We start from the raw sequence: 20,541 nt of genomic DNA on the forward strand, positions 1-20,541 counted from the left end.
AGTAAGTGTCCAAAGTGGCTTTGATCTCCGGTCTTCCTGGTACAAGGTCTAGTGCTCTATCCACTGTACCGCCTAGCTGCCCTCATGATAATTTATTGAACAATAAACATGAAAGAAATACAGTTATCCCTTCCACATTGCAGGGGTTAGGAATGTAGTTTCCCCATAATCTGGAAAATTCACATAAAAATTTTCAGTCTCCTTTTATACCAGAAAAAAATTCTGAAATTTTTCTTTCTTTATTTATAAGGTATTAATGTAAAATTTAAGTTGATATTATACAATACTATATTTATATTTTGCTCATTTCTAAGTTTCTAAACTTTTTCTGTGACATACTCTGAGCTTCACTTGTCATCTGCAACTTTTGCAAAACTCCCCCCAAACTCCCATTTAATTTCTTATGCTGACCCATGATATTTCAAAACAGCAATGATGAAAATTGTGATGTAGAAGAGAAAACTGTAATAGGAAAGTGACCTGCATCAGGATCATGACACTGTGCTAGGTGAATAATACATAGACAACCAAAAAAAAAAAAGCAAAGCAAAACACAAACACAGAGCATTGCTTGTGGCTAGTTAGCATGCAGAGCTGAGTGGAGTATAATGGGTAATGGCAGACAGCGAGTGGACTGCAGGAGAATCAGACTAGGAACCTGGGAAACTGGTAACCAAACTGGGGGTATGAAGATAGGTTTATGTGTGAACTTGAACCTGCAGCCTCCTGCCACCAAGGCAGTACAATAAAAGTTACACACACACACACACACACACACACACACACACACACACACACACACAAACACACTCCAAGTCCCCTCGGCACCTCAGCATTTCTTTGGTCTCTGAATAAAGAATCTAGGAAGCAACAAGGATGGAATTTATTTAAAACATCTTGCCCCTCTCCTCCATTAGATAAGGACTTAGAGGATTTGTATTGAACATATAATTGGTGGAGTGCTAGAAATCTTGACAGGATTCATTTGATTTACATTTTTATTTGCAAAACACCTTGCATGGCCTAGATTTTGTTTGTCTATATACCCCTCCAATCTCAGTTCTTTTGTAATTGCTCAAGTTAAATACAGTATGTAAAGCAGGAAATGGAAGTCCCATTCCAATTTTCCTCTTTCTCTTTCCTCAAGGAATAGCTGTAGCAGGAGATGGGAGTAGACCCTAGCAACCTTCCCTTAGGGTGCACATCACACACACACACACACACACACACACACACACACACACACACACACTCACACACACACAGATGGTGAGTGGTCAGAGAGAGGTCTACCTGTTATTCTCACCTGTGGTCAGAGTCAAAAGGCAGAGCAGGAAATAGAAAACTCGCTTGTAGGGGGAATCCCTTTTGAGGAGGAGAAGGGGGGGAGGAGATGGAGGAGGAGGAGGAGGAAAAAAAAGAGGAGGAGGAGAAGCAGAGGAGGAACAGCCATGGTGTAATAGACAGAAAGCTAGCTTCATAGTCAGGAAGACCTGCATTCAAGTCTGACTTTTGATACACTTGCAGTGCAACCTTGATAAAGACCCTTTACATCTCAATATTATATGAATTGTAGAGAAGGTGGCAATATAGGTTGTTAGAAAGAATTTCCTCATTCAAGAGTTCTTTATATAAATGAAATCATAGGTTTGGGCCCTGTCCTTTATTTTTGGAAAGGCATCATACTATAGTGGCTAGAGAGTTGATTTTGGAGTTTTTGACACTTTGTGGATATGTGACCTAGAAAAGCTAATTATCCTCTCAGGGTCTGAAACATCTCTCCTAGAATATAAGTTGTAGAATATCCTTGGTTCTCAATTGGTAGAGGTTGTGTCCTCCCTGGGAACAAATATCTCAGCTCCATGTCAATTATTTTTCTTTGCATCTTTTATAGTTTCTAGACATTTTAAATGGCCAATAAATATTTCCTAAATGAATTAATGGATAAGTGGGTTGTATGAAAATGCCACTTTTGTATCTAATAGAGTGATTGAATGTATCTTGTCTTCTGAATGATAGAAGTGGTTAGAACAAGTTTTCATCTGAGTATTGCCTTGCATGCTCATGTGTCTGTGCCAACCTAAAACTAGACCATTATTGATCATGTCCCCTACTACCAGGAGCTTTGCAGACAGTGAAAAATGATTCTTTATGGTCTCTTCATAAATTAACTGTTTATCTCTGGTGTCAGAATTTAAGCAAATTACTAGACTCCTTTTAATGAATTACATGATGTTTGTTCTCATTTGTTTTGTCCTAATAATAGGGACTTTTGTTTTGTCTGTTAATTTAAATTGATACAAGCCCTGGTTAAAGTGTCTGAGATATCCAATTAAAGGGTGAACAATTGAGTGCATTCTGCAAAGATTATGGGTCTGGTTTGACAAAAGAGGCATACATAGAAGGGGTGAAAACCTTCTTCCTTGGTAAAAAAAAAAAAGCAAAACCCTGGTATCTCTCCCCTTTTGTTAATATGCTTTTCAGGGAGGAAAAGTTATTGACCTCAGTTAAAGTAGTGTTATTGTTGTTTTTAAATTAATGTTTGGAAAAGTAAAATTCAATTTACTCTGACTCACTAAAAATTACTACCAGGCTTGGTGAATCTCAAGTACTTTTCATTTTGGGGCGATCAGTGCTTGAGATGTGATAAAGGAGTTTTTCTTGACCATTCATTTTCTTTCTAAAAGTACTATCTTAATTTAATAGGATTTGGGTCTTCCAAATAGTAGAAGATTTTAAAACATTGCCTTAAAATCATATATCACAATATGAATATTATTATAATAATAACAGCTTTGGATTTTAGTATTCATAATGTTCTGTTTTTGCACTCTCCAATAAGGCTTATTGCTGGAAATGTCATAATTTAGGAAAAGCTTAAGAAATAGTGGCATTCATAAACTCATGTAAAGGTAGGAAATAGCTTCATGATGTTTCAAATATTATAATAGAATTCAGATGACTAATTTTCCATCAGAAATTTATGTTCTATTTAAAGAGAGGTAAAGCATCTGTCCAACACCTGGAAGGGAATGTATTTGGTGACAATGTAAGTCACAAATAAAAAGGTCCTGATCAAATCAGGACTAGACCTAGGCTTCTCTTTGATGGTCTTCCATTGGAGGTTGGATGTCTACTTGCAGATGAAGCAGAAGAGATCTCAGTTCAAATATAGAGACAGCTAGGTAGGTTAATAGACCAACTGTTGTCAGATATGAGTTCAAATATGGTCTATATGTGACTCTGGGCAAGTCATTTAACCATAATCTGCCTCAGTTTCCTCTTTTGTAAAATCTATATCAGATCAGTCACATTACTGACCCTGACCTGATCATTTCTCATGATGACTACCTTCCTGGGTTGATGTGAGGATAAAGCAAGATAATACTCAATAGGTATTTTATCAACCTTAAAGCATTATATAAATGCTAGCTATTCTGATTATTTCTGTTGTTCAGTAATTTCAAACATCTATATATAATGTTAACTATAATTAATTTTGTTGTTTCAGATATGTTTGACTCTTCAGATACTTAGAGTCATTTGATATTTTTTACCTCTGGCTATTTTACAAGTTGAGGAAACTAATTTAGAGTTAAATGATATATGTAGGGTCCTACAATTTGTGTCTGAGGATGGATTTGAACTCAAGTCTTTCTGATGGCCTGCTGGGCTCTCCATCCATTGCATCACCTAGCTGCTCATTTGTTACTATTAATTGTTGATATATATGTAGTACTTTAAATATGGTCTCATTTGATCCTCACAATAACAAAACTCTATAACTAACTTTATAGAAGAGAAAGTTCAGAATTTACAGTGACTTGCCTGGATAGCAAGTGTCAGAGGTAGGATTTAAACCTAGTAGTTCTTTCTAATTTGAAGTTCAATATTCTATTCAGTAACTAACTATACATTTTTGTCTCTCTAGTTCAGATGGCCTTAGAGGTCTCTTCTAACCTCTGACATTCTGATCATGTGGCCCTGCCCCTGCCAGAAGTCATTTCAGGAATTCAGTCAACTCAAAATGTCCTTTGTAACAATAACTTCTTTATTGGCAGAATAAGGCTGAGTTCAAAAGAGAGTGAAGAGGGAGGCTTTTTTTTAAAACCAGTTATCTTTATTGGGGAATCTGAACAGATATAAAAACAGGAAAATTTCAATGAAATTGAAATATTAAGTTGAGAATCTCAAATAAACATACTGGAAGAAAATTTTCCATGCAAATTTCAGGAAGAATTCTAGAAAGAAGAATGGTTTGCAACAAGGACTCCAAGAATGGAAGGAAGAAATGAAATGCAAGAGATAGACCATAGGACTAGAAATCTCAAGTAAAACCTTAGAACAGAAGGTGGAAAACCTTTGAAAACTTTGAATACAGGAATGAAACCAAAACTTAAAAATTCAGTGATATGACAAGAACTATTAAAGTGTTATTAAAATGGATAAAAAAGATTAAAAAACCTAAGATATCTACTATCAAAAACCAATTTATCTGAAAAGCAAGATGAGGTGCAATGATTTTAAGAATTTTTGGCCCTTGAAAAACATGATAATATAAAAAAAACTTGTGTAATATGGGCAGACTGACCTATAGGGATTATCCTTTGGGGGATGCATAGACATTCCCTACCTGGTCCCATTCCATATCATGGAAGCTGGGGGAGGAGAAGGGGAGGTGCTATTCTTGCACATGAGTAGACTCCCGTTATACCAGACTGTTGATCCCTGTTTGCTGATAGCCAAGAACTAGAAACAAGAGGATAATCATTAATTGGAGAATAAATTTAAGAAATAAGCAGTTGAATGTGGTGGGATAATACTGAACAGTACAAATGGTGAGCATGAGTAAGTCACAGAAACATGAAAATATGTATATATAAACTGGTGCAGAGTAAAGTAGGTAGCAACTAAGAAAATATGCAATATGATCAAAAATACATAAACCAAAAAGATCACTGAAAGGAAGTAAAACTCTGAGTGATTGAAAAAATCAATGAAAGTTCCAGAGGATAGATAATGAAACAAATATTCTCTCCCAACTCCCAAGGACAGAATATTTGTTTCATATTCCATTTCCTTTCTGGTTTTTCAGTTACTCAATTTCCCTTCTTTTCATGGATACTTTCACTTACTCATTTTAGTTATTTTGTATCTTATTCTGTTGGTTCAGTTTATTTTACTCTGTATCAGTTAATGCAGATCATTCCATGTTTCTATTACTTGTTCATACTCACAATTCCACTTTGGAAAGCTACAGATGCACATTTTAGGCCTCCTTTTTTAAGAAAAAAATCTCAGACTCTGGTGGCAGCTGAGCAATTTGTAAATTGTTTTTTTTTTGTGATTACTTCTGTGAGTTAGAACAAGTGATATACTCTGGGTTACACTCTTAAGATGGGTACTCTTGAATGGAGGGCACAGGCAGGTAGACCCTCTGGTAGTAGGACAAGTAGAAATGGATTATGTCTCTATAGATGGTTCAAAGGAACTATTTGGTTCTTGTGCTGGTGCTATTAAAGCAGAGGAAATATGAGTAGAGAAAAATGTTCTATGCTGAACATGTTAAATTTTTTCTGTAGGGGCGGCTAGGTGGATAGAGCACCAGCCCTGGAGTCAGGAATACCTGAGTTCAAATCCAGCCTCAGACACTTAATAATTACCTAGCTGTGTGGCCTTGGGAAAGCCACTTAACCCTATTTGCCTTGCAAAAAACTTAACTAAATAAATAAAATAAATTTTTTTTCTGTGCTGACCTTACATTAAGACTGACCTCCATCCCATTATTCAAAGCTATTTTACAGAAACTATTTGAATTGACTCCTTAGGATATTCAGTCTATTTGTTACCCACTCCCTTATCCCTCCCTAGTACCATCATAATTTCTCCCTTGTCCCTTTCCCAGCACTTACACCATACCCCGCTCCCCTTTATGAACCCCAGCCTTTTCCCCTGCTAGCTGATGTATAACCCCTAGGATCAGCTAAGTTGCAATACCCTTGCAACTGTCCTAATATTCTCTTTGTTTTAATGCTGCTTATCCCCTGATGGTTGCTACTGATCAGTCCAGTTGCAAATCCTTGCAACTATCCTTAATTTTCTCTCTCTATGCTGCTCTGTTTTTATGCTGCATGTGCTCTATGGATCAATCCAATTACTATAACTTTATAACTACCTTTACTTTCTCTCTTTCAGCTATTTAATCATTTACTTTGTTACATCAATAGAATAAACTTCCTTTTTTTGTCCCAATACTTCTGAGTCGATTTGATCTTTTAAGTGAATTTATTGACATTCTTGAACCCTGGACTAGACCACCCTAAAACACATTTCCCAGGATCACTATTATGAAAGCTTGGAGTGAACTTGAACTCTGATAAAAGTCAATGTGGGGAGAGAGCAACATATCCTATGACCATCATTTAAACATTTCATTTCCCCCTAATCTTTTCCCCCCTTATATATCAGACCAGACACATTACTGACCCTGACCTGATCATTTCCCATGATGACTCCTAAGGAGTTATGACTTTTCTGAATACCTTTGCTTTCCATTCACCTCTTCTGTATTAATTTTTGATTTTCCCTTGGATTCTAATTCTCAATGAATTGGTGAGTTAAATCTATAAATGAGTATTGGTCTTGACACTTGAGGATTCTGGGCACTCACTTCAAAGAAAGGATGACTTCCCAGTAGAGATTAGATACAAGAGAAGACAGTATCAAAAAATTGGCCCTATCTCATGAGATAGGTTCAGGGATGAGGGGCTGTTAGGACGATTTTGTCAGTCTCAAGAAAAGCCTTGACCCTTTGGGAAATGATTCTTGATTGAATAAATGACATGAAAATTGAAAGATAGTCTAGTATAATCATCTCACTGAAAGAAAAGAAAGCGAAGAAACTGAAATTTAGTAATTTACCCAATATCACACCAATAGAATTGGATTTAACCCCTCTTCCAACTTTAAATAGTAATAATGACAAAGATAATAAAAATAAAGTGATGATGATAATAAGTAACATTTATAGAGCATTATACATTTAGTATTTAATGTACCAAGAACTGTGCTTGCAACTATTATATCATTTGATCCTTATAACAACCCTGAGAGGTGGGTATTATTATCATCTCCATTTTACAGATTAGGAAACTGAGGCAAATAATAATTAAATGACTTTCCCAGGGTCACATAGCTAATGTATATCTGAGGCTGGATTTGAACTGAGTTCTTTCAAACTCTAAGTCTGAAACTGCCTAATTCCAATTTACTTTTTGCCCTAATACAGTGAATGTTTTCATCTAAAAATTGTTGTAAATCATCTTGGTGATCATTCATTCATTGACTCAATAAGCATTTATTGCAATCTGCTATGATAATGATTAGTAATGATTAAATAAATTAGGACAAAGAGAAATATACAATGACTATTATAGAGCCATAAAAAGAGAAATATAAAGATGATATGGAACTGTAAGGAAGGATCTATACAAAACATTTCAAAGAGAGAAGAGCCAAAGTAGAACTATTTATAAAGTGACCACTGCTATTATTCCCTTAGTTTCCATTTCCTTGACTGTAAATTGGTAGCACTGGACCAGATCACCTTTCTCAGATGACCACTCCCTAATAGTTTTAGGATTTTATGATCAGAAATTAACCAATCAAACAATAAGCATTTTAAAACACTACTAGTTCCAGGCGTCTTGCTAAATGCTGAGAATATAAAAGAAAAAATAAAGTTGCTACCCTTGAAGGGTTTACATTCTGAGGTGACTGATTTTTTTTTTTGCAAGGCAATGGGATTAAGTGACTTGCCCAAGATCACCAACTAGGAAACTATTAAGTGTCTGAGGCTGGATATGAACTTAGGTCCTCCTGACTCCAGGGCAGACGCTCTATCCACTGTGCCACCTAGCTGCCCTGACATCTTTATATAGCATTCTACATACACTATCTTGTCATTCTCACAACCACTCTGATATAGTTGTTAGTATCCTTGGATGAAGAATCTAAGTCATCTTTAGTTTTATGGCTAATGAGTGTCAATATGCATTATTTGAATCTAGGTCTCCCTGACTCCAGGGCAATACTCTACATAAAGCCCTACTCCATGGGGACTCCATGGGGCACATGTGAAAACTTATAAAAAACTGATAAAAAAAAGTGAGGAGTTTTATCTTCATTAATATATTTTTGGATGAAAGTACAGGCTTAATATATTATGTTATCATTTTGGAAAACCAGCCTAAAAGATAATGGGAATGACTGCATTCCTTCCTTCTTTCCTTCAGAGCTATTTTTATAGTGTCATTATATAGTATACACATAAAGTTGTATCAGATCATGTAATTTAAAAATTTTTTCTAATTTTGTTACAAGAAGGATTTTATGTGACAAATAAAGGATGATAAACTATTAATTCTCCTTTAGTTCCCCATTTCTGTTGGCCACAGAATCCTTTTAACAATCTCAGAATTTAAACATTTTGTGATCAGATGAATTCTTCATTTTTATTATGGGGGAAAGAAGATGCAACTTAGTTTTTCTAAGTGTTTTAGAATATATTATTCATGGTACACAAGGAAGAAGGTAAGATCTAGATTCAGAAATTTGTTTTCTAATTCTGGTTTTGTCTATTAATATCTCTATTTCCTCATACAAGTGATTTGAATTCTATGGACCTTAGTTTTCTCATTTGTTCAATGGATCAGATGATCTCAGAGTTTCCTATTGGCTTCCCCTCTATGAGAGGCAGTATGGTAAAATGGAAATAGCACTGGCTTTGGAGTCAAAGCACAAGGTTCATATTCTGCCTCTATCGCTCTGGAATTTTATAATTCATTTAGCTTCACTGTGTCTCAATTTCCTCATCTAGTAAAATGAGTTTGACCAGCTGACCTATGGGGTTCCTTCCAACTCCAAATCTATAATTATATCATAGCCCTTACCAAAAAGAGAGGATGATTAGAAATGCAATTTTTCCAGGAGCAACTGAAGGATCATGGTAAGAGTATCAAAGGAGGGAAGGAACTTGGAAACTTGATCTCCACAGAAAAGAGAAGGACCTGGTGAATACCAGTGGTAAGCCAACTAAAAGGTGCTGCTGCCCTGAAATGCAACTTTAGCCTTCTTTGGCTCACTGATTTGCTTAAGGAGTAATCAAACTGGATAAATTTTGCTGTTTCTTGTTCCTGCCTTGATATAGCTGATACTAGGTACATTCATCTACTCTCTACTCCAACAACTCTCATTGTTGCCTGGCAAACTGTAATCTTTGTCTTTGAGCCTTTCCTACTCTTGTTTATTTGCCGTCAACATTTTTTCATAATGAGTATATTATATTCTTGAAGACTGTTTATAATAAAGGCATAGACCATGATGGGGATGGGGGGAGAAAACAAAAAGAAACTCATGAAAATGGTTTCTCTAAACTTAATCAAGAGTTGACACTGATAATATAAAGATGGGTTTCACTATGATTCAGATGCTTCAAGGATCTATGATTTTTATTGGTGTGGTTATTCCTAGTCTTCAAGAGTTTCTGAGGTTAAAAAAATATTTGCCTATGAATCAACCTGATAATGAATTGAAATTGTGTGGAACAGTGTTAAAATTTACACACACACACACACAAAGAGTTATAGAAGAAGGAGCTGCCCCATTGGGGACCCAAGTTAAACTGGACACTTGGACAACACAGCTCTTTTCCCCCTCTCTTTTCCTTCCTCTTTTTCTTGCCCTTCCTCTGAAATCACCCTGCTCCAATTTCTTATAACATGATATATTTCATCACAAGCATTTCCACCACTTGTTTAGCTATTCCCCAGTTCATGGATATCCCTTCAATCTCCAATTCCTAGCCACAATAAAAAGAACTGATATAAATATATTTGTACAAATAAGTACCCCCCCAGCCTCTTTTGATCTCTTTGTGATATAGACCTAGTGATATTACTGGATCAAAGATATATACATTTTTATTGCCCTTTGGGCATAGTTCCAAATTGTCTCCAGAATGGTTGGATCAGTTCATCAGTTCACAATTCCACAACAATGCATTAGTGTCTCTGGTTTTCCACAACTCTTTCAACATCCATCATTTTGTCTCTCTCTCTCTGTCATATTAGCCAGTCTTATAGGGATGAGGTGGTACCTCAGAATTGTTTTAATTTGTATTTCTCCAATCAGTAGTGATTTAGAATATTTTTCTTATAACTATAGATAACTTTGATTTCTTTGTCTGAAAGTTACTTGTTCATATCCTCTGCCCAGTTATTAATTGGGGAATAACTTATATTTTTAAAAATTTGACTTGGTTTTTTATATATTTAAGAAATGAGGCCATTATCAGAGATTCTTGTGGTAACAACCCTGACCCTTCCAGTTTTCTGCTTTCCTTTTAATTTTGGCTACATTGGTTTTGTTTATGTAAAAACCTTTTTAATTTCATATAATCAAAATTTTCTATTTTTCACTTTGTAATGTTCTCCATATTTTCTTGGATCCTAAATTTTTCCCTTATCCATAGATCTAGTGCTATTATCATCCCCATTTTACAGATGAAGAAATTGATGCTAAGAGAGGAAAATTGACTTCTCAGGATCACTTAGCTAATGAATGTCTGAGGTGGAATTTGAATTTAGATTTTTCTGATTCCAATTCCCAGTGTTCTATCCATTGAATCACTTAAATACAAATGTAATTTATTCCCTTGATCAAAATTTCTATTGTTTAACCCTTACCAAATAATTTTGATAATTGCTATGTAGCAGTTTTCGAAATCCCCTTCCACCATTTCCATTTTTGTTCTTTTGTCTTTCAACTATTCTTTTTTTTCTAACTCTATTATTATTTTTCTGTCTCTATAAAATTAGCAAGGCAGCATGGTGAAATAGAGAATTGGACTTGAAGCCTGGGTTCAAGTCCCACTAGGTGAAAGGAGAGTTTGTTGGTATATTCTTATAATTCCTATGAATATTTTGGTAGTTGGTCTCCCAGATATTTTATACATTCTATACTTTCTATGGAATTTCTTTTTAATTTTTTTTTCTTTCAGGCTTTGTTGGTAATATGTGGTTTCATTCACCAAAAAAACCTCTCAGATGAGGAAATCCTTGTTACCAATTCAGGTCAGAACTTTCTCAATTTGTAGGCTTAGGAATTGCCTTTGTCACTTGAGATTCATTGCCTTATGAATTTGGGAGGTGGGAGGATTTAAACCCATATCCTTTTGTCTTTTGAGAATAGCTTGTTCTCCACTTTGTCATGCTGTCTTACATGGAAAAAAACTGGCAATTTCTTGAGGTTTATTTCATTTGATTTTAGTTGAATCACTTGGGTTTTGTAAATAAATTGTCATATTGTAAGTCCATAATTTTGTATCTTCTTTCCCTATGCTTATTCCCAAATTTTTGCATCTTCCCTTATTACTAAAACTAGCATTTTCTAGGACTATATCAAATGATAGAGTTGACAGTTGACATCCTTACTTAATTCCTTATCTTATTATGAAGACCTCTAGCATTTCTCCATTATATATAATGCTAACTCTTGATTTTAGATTAGATTTTGTTTACCATAATAAGAACTGTTTCAATTATTCCAATGCTTTTTAAAGCTATTTTTTTAGATTTTTTTCAAGGCAATGGGGTTAAGTGGCTTGCCCAAGGCCTCATGGCTAGGTAATTGTTAAATGTCTGAGGTCGCATTTGAACCCTGGTACTCCTGACTGCAAGGCCAGTTCTCTATCTACAACACCACCTAGCTGCCCCTAAAGCTATTTTTGAAGGAAAAACAGGTCTTGTATTTTCCCAAAAATTTCTCCCTGTGATCATCAATATTATGTGCTTTTAAAAATTGTTTTATTATTAAGTGTTCTATTATGTTTATAGTTTTTCTAATATGGAACTAACTCTGCATTTCTGATATGAATTTAACCTGATCTATGTATAATCTTTGTAATATATTGTAATCTCTTCATTAATATTTAATTCACATTTTTACATTAGTATTCCTTAAGCATATCGGACCTTAGTTTTCTTTTCTTCTTTATCATTCTATAGCTTCTAGGACTAAAGTTCTATTGTAGAAGGAGTTTGGCAAGATTTGTTCTTTCTCTACTTCTGCAAGAAATTTATGTCATATTGAATTTACTGGTGATGGAATTCATTTATAAATACTATTGGACCTCGGTTTTTTCCCCCTAGGGAGTTCATTTCTTTGCTTATTCAATTTCTTTTTCTGAGATTGAGTTACTTAAATTTTTTTCACTTTATTAACATAGGCATTTTATATTTTTTAAATATTCTTCCATTTGATACAAGCTAGCATTTGGAGGAGCATACAATTGGGCAAAATAATTCATAAAATTTCCTTTATTTTCTCTTCAAGGCACTGTGATACAGTGGAAAGAACACTAACTTTTGAATTAGAGGAACCCAAGGGTTCAAATAACACTTCTAACACTCATTTCCTATACTATAATAGTCAAGTCATTTAATCTTTCTGTGTCTTACTTTCCTCATTGATAAAATGAGAGGTTTGAAATGAACAATTGTTCTTATTTTCATTTCTTTGGATAGATCTGTCAATGTGGATTTAAGGTTTTCTGTTCTTTGAAAAATATTTGCAGTATAAGTCACAAATTTGGCTTTTACAATTCTTATTTTTCTTTCTGGACCATTCCAGAACAATCCATTATATGTCTATGCTATGTTATGAATTCTCAGGGCCATCTGCCTCATCCATTCATTTTCCTTTGCCTTACAATATTTATGCAGAGATGTTTGGACTCCTTTAAATGGTTTGGTAACCATTTGCCTTTTTGTTTTAATAGCTTCCCTGCTGATTTATCTGCTTATACTCAAATTTTATTGAGTTTTCTTCCTCCTGAGATATATATAATAATTTCAATCTTCTATGGTACATATTTTGTCTCTCCCTTTGATGGTAAATCTTTCACGACTGGACTTTAAAACTGTTTCAACCTCATCTGACCTTAAGGAATCCACTTTTGGTATGCCTCAGACCTTGGTATAACTGACTTCTCAGGGAATATGACTGATCTTAGTTGGATGCCAACCTGCTTCCTTCAGGCCTGATGTAGCCTGCCATATACACTAGTATTCTGCCCTAGTTTTTTCTGTTCTTCATTTCTCTGAGCTTTGTTACAGTGCAATGTTCATCTACCACAGGCTGAACACTTCCCCATCTGTTTTCCTATATCCTACCTCCTCCTCAGGGAAGGAGGTTTGGATGGGCAGAGTTAAATTCTACTGCTTGTTGTCACAGAATGATGTGGCAAAAGGTAGGAGCTAGTTGTCCTGGCAGAGATTGTAGCAGAGCAGTGGAAGGAAGATGTGCTGAGTGGATCCCAGAGCACATGTTATGCATCCTATTTTTCCATATTTTGGGATTAGTAAGGGAAGGAGTCCTAAGTGGGTTCGTTAGGGATTAGGGATTAGTCTTCTCTGTTATTAATTCATCAAGTTGTTGTCTCATTAAGCTTCTTGGAATATTGACCTGAGAACCCAGCTACAATTACTTTATCTTTCTTGTGAAATTTTTTTATTAGAGAGTTTTGAGAGTTCATGCGGATTGAGGAAAATAATATGGAGAATTAGCTAATGGTCAAATGACTTGGAAGTCTGGGCCAGATCTCAAAAAGGCTCTTTTAGCTCTATGATCCTTGATAAATGTATATTCATCAGGGACTTTATTTTCTTCCTGACAGCAGCTTTAATATATATGTCCCATTATCTTATCTTGGTCCAAATTACAGATGATGAGTTTGGGAGGTAGATGTTATGAGCCTCCTCTAGATCACTTGCTGTCCAAGCCATAATTAGGTAAGGTAATCAAGGATTTTCCCCAGGGTGAAATTTGGAGGGGGCTGATAGTATTTGTACTCCTTTGGCAGGTAAAAACTCTTAAACTCAGTAACTGGTTAGTAGGAATAATTAGTTAAAATATGATAAATTCTTTCTAGACCAAACTTTGCTTTCATTTAAGAGTAGTCTCATTGACAATAGTTTTTGTATCTTGGGATCTCCATCTTTTTCATATATGACAGTGTCTGAATGATTTTTCTCCCTATTCTTATATCTCAAAGTCCAAGGGTTTTTTCCCCCTAAAACTCCCCTTTTCCTGAATATGTTGCAACAGAATTTGTCTTCAAGTTGATTTGAGCATATATTTTTGGGCTGTTTACTTGGGGTGCATTTTAGAAAACTTGTCCCACAGGTACCTATTTATGATTCAGTTTGGTGTATGGAATTAATTTTTAGCTTGAAACCATAGAATTGCACCTGTGATTCCCCCAACATAAGAACTGGTATAGTTCAGATTAAGAATTATTCAGTCTGTTCCCTGCATTTACTAAATGAAGGCTGCCAAACTCTTGGCAACCAAAGAAGAAATAATCCAAATGATCTCCATTAGTCCATTTCCCAAAGCAAGATGTTTTCCTTTCACATCCAGTAATGTCATTCAGGGTGATTACTGCAGTCAGAAACTGCCAGAATTTATAGATCCAAGGCCAAATGCCCAGCATGCACAGCAGCTCTCTGGGATAAAGCATTAGAGTGTCGGATGAAAGCTGAATTATTTTGTTTCTGTAGCCTCATAATTCATCATCTTTCCCATTGACAGTAGGTTTACAACATGACAGCGGTAACATTAATAAATAACACTTTGAACACAAGTAGCAAGTTAAAGTAGATATGGGGCTTCTAAAGTGGGTTTCAATTGTATAAGAAATTAAATAGTGGCTCTAAAGGCCTGAACAGCTAGCATAATTAATTTTTGGTTTGCTAGAGTCAAATCACTACCACTGAGCAATTATAGCCTCTGGCTGCCTTCTGCTGCTCTCAGGTCCAGTGGAAGAGGACAAGATTCTCGACAGAATAGAACCTTCTTGCTTATTTTCTAGTATAATGACTTTAAAGAAGAATGTCGAATTGAGTTAAATATAGTATAGTACTTGAGTAACCCAAAGAAAATCCAATTAGAAAATCAGTGGATCCTAATGAAATAATATCAACAGACTGAATTCAGTAGCAGCAAATCAATGGTGCTGTTCCAATTACAACCAAGGAGCAAGTGCTAAAAACAATGTCAGGAAAGTGAAGGATGGGCATTGGAATTGCTGTTAAACTTCCTCCTAGATGGCTAATGCAATCACTGGCTGCATTAGGAAAGACAGAGTGTTTAGTCGGTTCTGACTTTAGCTCCAGGTTGTGCAGCGGTTTTATCAATGACTTGGTTAAAGGAGTAGATGGCACAATTATCCACTTTTCAGATAAAGTAAAGCTGGGAGGATTAACTAACAAACTGGATGGCAGAGTCAGGATTCAAAAAGATCTAGATGGGCTAGGCCACAGGAATAAATTGAAAACAATGGTATTCAAAGGAGGGAATAGAAAATGTTTCCACTTGGTTTCAGAAAAAATCGATTTCATTTGAAAAAGATGGGAGAGATGTGTCTAAACAGCAATGTGTCTAAAAAATATATTGAATTTTAATAGGATACAGGTTCCATATGCATCAGCAAAATAATATAGCCAAATAAGCTAATTCTTTATTAGGTGTCATTGAGAGAAATAGGATTCAGGATTAGAAAGGTGATATTCTTGATACCTAATCAAACCACAGCTGGAGTACTAGTTTCAGTTCTGAGTACCATATTTTAGGGAAGTAGTACTAAGAGGAGGAAATTCAGGATAGTGAAGGGATATAATGTTCATTCCATATAAAGAATCCTTGAAGGAACCAGAATGGTTTAGACTAAAGAAAAGAAAGCTTGGGATGAGGTATATGATTTGTTGTGTTCAGTTCTGGGGTTTTCTTGGCAAAGATACTGGAGTGATTTGCCATTTCCTTCTCCAGCTCATTTTACAGATGAGGAAACCTAGACAAACAAGGTTAAGTGACTTGCCTAGGATCACTCAGCTAGTAAATATCTGAGGCCAAATTTGATCGTAGGTTTTTTCTGATTCCACTGTTCTATACCCTGTGTCATCTTGCTACCCATAGTTATCTAACCACCTTTTAGGAAACAGGTAAGGTTTGTTTTGTTTAGCCTTTGAATCAAGAATGACTAGTGAAAGTTGAAAATAGACAAATTTAGGCTTGATGTAAAGAAAAATATCGCAATTAACCATTCCAAGATGGAAAACACTCCTTTGGGAAGTAGTGGATTCCCTCCTTCCCTATGGGAAAGTTCACATTAAGTTTTGACTGATTATTATCTAAGAACATTTGTAAAGGGAAGTGTTGATTAGATTCAAGCTGGACTAGATGATCACTCAAGTCTCTTTTAATTGAAATGTCATGATTTAGAATAGAGTTTTAAAGGAAGGTTAAAACAAAAGAAAACTGACTAGTTTATTTGTGGGACAGCAAGTTCCAGTTCTCATTTCTTCCCACTGTTTTTAGAATGAATTATCTCTCAGGATTGGGATTTTGGTTTCAGGAAAATCATGGTTAGAGGGAAGAGTTTATAAGAGTTACACCTTGAAGATTGACTCCACTCATTTTTTATTGTTTTAAAAATTTTTTATATTTTTTCCAATTATATATAAGGATAATTTTCAACATTTATCTTTATAAAGTTTTCTCCCTCACACTCTTCCCTCCCCTACCTTAGGATAAAACGTAATCTGATATAGATCATACTTGACTCCACTCTTGAAATACAACATCTCAGGATTCTCAGTTGCCTCTTCCTTCTGGAAGGCTTGGAGGGAAGAGCAATAAAATCTTTCCAAAGCCTTCCTTTCTACAAATGCTTACTAGGTTGTGAATTGGGAAAGTTATTAACCTCCCTTGGCCTCAGTTTCCTCAACTATAAAATGGATATGTGTGCATTAGATGACCTCTGAGGTAACTTCTTGCTCTAGATGTAAGATCCTCTAGTTTTGACTATGAAAGTGATGCAGAGAATTATGAATGTAGAAAAATTTATAATCAGAAATAAATTCTGTAATCTTTAATGCTGTTAAATCTTATTAAAGTATGGAAGGCTCTTTGCTCATGAGATGTAAAGTGATTCTTATTGTTTCATTATTAAATGTAAAATTTGTATCCTGTTTTCTCAATCTCAATCCCCAGCTTCCAACCTTTTACCTGGTTTCAGTTGTAAGGGGGAGGGGATTTCCTCTTTTGGCCTCAGTGCCCACTGACACTGGCATGACAGGAAATGACATATTGAATTTAGAGGTAACTCACCTTGGGATAGGAAGGACAAGTACATCACTTTGCATTGGAGAATACCTGGCCTAGGTACTAGACCACTCCCCAAGCACCATCCCTTGTCCAACCTTCTACAGAAGTGTATTTAAGATGCACAGCCCCTTCTTGTTGTTTCTTGACTCCACCTTCCACCCTTCAGGATGTCTACATCTGTCTTTCCTTCCTAGGCCATGTACTCCCATACTAGGCTCACCATGGGCCCCTATGTCATGTATCTGGGGCTGGACAGCTCTCTCTCTCTCTCTCTCTCTCTCTCTCTCTCCAACTTCACTCAGCCTATCCTCAAAGTGCTTACTGCTTTTCTAAGAGTTTTAATCTATTTACTTTGCAATATTTTACAATAAATCCTGAGCAGTTTTAAAATCCCAGGGAGCACATGAATTCCTTCATCTTTCAGTAACCCTCAATTTCTATCTTTATTTGGTTACCCAAAATCCCATTGACAAAAAAAGGAAAAGTAAACAGGAGATTAGAAGCTATCCTAGAATTCTGGTCAAAGTGCAGTTCTGATGGATATTATCCATCCCCCTACCCCAATTCCCATTTAATAAACTCCAATGGCTTCTTAGGTTAAATATAAAAATTCTCTGTTTGGCTTTCAAAGTCTTTTATTATTTGATCTCTTATAGCTATCCATTCTTCTGAAGCTTTCTCCCCAATACAAGCTCTTCCATCCAATGACACTGGTCTCCTGGATGTTCCATTGATAAGACATTCTGTCTCTCAGCTTAGAGCATTTTCTCTGGCTGCTCTACTCCCCACCGTCCCACCCCCTACGTCTGGAATACTTTCCCTCATCATTTCTGCCTACTGGCTTTCCTGGCATCCTTCAAATCCCCACCTTCTACAGGAAGCTTTCCATAATCCCTCTTAATTCTAGTATCTTCCCTCTGTTAATTGTTTCCTCCTATTTGTACTGTATGTACTTTGTACATATTTGTTTGCTTGTTGCTTCACTCATTAGATGGTAAATTCCTTAAGGGCAGAAATTATCCTTTACCTCTTTTTGTATACATGGATCTTAGAACAGTGGCTGGTCCGTGGTAGGTGCTTAATAAATGTTTATTGATTGATTGTACAAAACTGAGAAGGCCTGCAGTGGCATGCGGAGGCAGAAGATGAGCTAGGGTAGAACTAATAGGCAAATGGTAAAGAAGGTTCATTCTGGCCTATAGCACAAAGCTCCTTATGTCTTTCTTCTTTCCTGAAGCTCCCAGGAAGAGTAAGTAGTCTTGCTATCCTTCATCAGATGTCTAAATCATAGGCATTTGGAATTTTCTTTAGCAAGTTCTCTTAATTCTTTGGCTATTAAAAACCATGATTAACTGTTAAAAAGCAGAGGGCAAGTTGGGAAAAAAATGGAGAAGGGAAAGAGAGATTGTATAGCATTACATCTGCCAGTGTGAAATTTCTGGCTGGGTGTTTGTATTATTATTTAATTTTTTTTTTTTTGGCAAGGCAATGGAGTTAAGTGTTCAAGGTCACACAGCTAGGTAATCATTAAATGTCTGAGGTCGGATTTGGACTCAGGTCCTCCTGACTACTGTGCCACTTAACTGCCCCTTTGGTGCTTGTGTTCTAAAGAGAAAGATTTTGATTTGCTTAAAAAACTTCCTAGAGCAGGGCGGCTAGGCGGTGAAGTGGATAAAGCACCAGCCCTAAAAACCTAAAAAAAAACCCCAAAACAAACAAACAAAAAACTTCCTAGAGCAGAGAAAAATTCCTCTAAGTCAGGAATAATGTTGGAAAAGAAATAGCTAGACACTGAGTCAGGTATCCACTATTATCTGTGGCCTGATTATAAAAGAAATCAATCCTGAAAGGGGATGAAATTGAGAGAGGGACTAGACAGGAAGTCATTCATCAAGGGAGGATTAGTGTATCCCCAGAAAGGTAGGGGTGTGTGTGTGTGTGTGTGTGTGTGTGTGTGTGTGTGTGTGTGTATTTTTGTGTTGGAGGGAAGAGTAAAATGATCAACAGTTCTGCCTTCCTACTCACCAGACCAGATGCATAAGGCAACCACTGTTATAACAGGATCATGGTATAACCAACAGGTATTGCTTAGTAGAGCAAATTTGATTGACTGGTACTCATTCCTTTCAACTGGTACTCATTCCTTTCTAATCATCCCTTCTGGAAAGAGTCATATCTCAATCTTCTCAGGTTATCTCATGGAGGGATGGTCCTGGTTGTGACCTCTTTGGTCACTGCCCTCTTTCCCTATCTCTTTCCTTCATAATGTAGGCTGAAGGTTTTGTTAACTACATCCCATAACAAAAATTAGCTCATACTTATCCCAGGGCTAATAAAATGGTATTCAGGCTCATGTAGCTCTTAATTGTTAATAAAATCATCGTAGCTCAGAATCCCCCATATAGTAAGATTCCTAACACTTAAAACAGAGGTATAACTTTCTGAGCTAACTGAAATTTTGTAAATTTTCAACTACCTCCTGGCTTCTTCCATTTCTTTCTTCTTTGAATGGACTAAGCATAATTGGTATGCAATACAAGTCTTTAGTACTGGCCATAAGTTTTTAAGTGAAGCAAAAATGTGCTAAAGAGAATATATTTAAAAAAAACCCATTAAAAATAATATAGAGGTTGTCCCAAAAGCCTTTGTTCAGTTTTGGTTTCTAGTAGCTTTAAACTATTTTCTTCACCCTCCTCATATTGTGCCTGTCCACCAACACAGAGTTCCTAAGGTCTTAATGCAACTTTAGTGCTAAAAGCTTAAAACTTTCTTTAATAACTTAAAAGATCTCTCACTAATTCACTTAGTCCTTTCTAAGCAATTACAACTAGCTTCTTCAGTCCAAGTTATTTCTTGAAATATTTCTTCAGGGCCCTAAATGCCCATGACGATCTGTTTTCCCTTTCTCCTACAGTTTGGCTCTCCTTTCTCTTTTTCTGATTAACCATCATCCCCTTTGGCTACCACTCTCTCCAACTCATCATAGTTCCCAATTGGGGAGCTGAAAATTTCAACTTTACCACTACAGTTTAGTCAATGCAGTCCCAGCATTGGAACTGTTTTGGATCTGTTTTCTTGTAGATTATGAACCCCTTTTTCAAAATTCAAAAATCCAAAGATTGCAATCATCCAAATCTCTCTATCTCTTAGTGCTGAAAGAGGACACTTGGCCCTCTGAACTATTAAGACTGTAATGCCAGCAGATTCTTAGACCCCCTATTACTAATCAAAACTACCATTAGGCCTATATCTCAAAGAGATCAAAGAAAAAAGAAATATATGTATGTGTGTGTGTGTATATATATATATATATAT

Source organism: Macrotis lagotis, chromosome X, assembly GCF_037893015.1.
Source record: "Macrotis lagotis isolate mMagLag1 chromosome X, bilby.v1.9.chrom.fasta, whole genome shotgun sequence".
NCBI classification, from domain to species: Eukaryota; Metazoa; Chordata; class Mammalia; order Peramelemorphia; family Peramelidae; genus Macrotis; species Macrotis lagotis.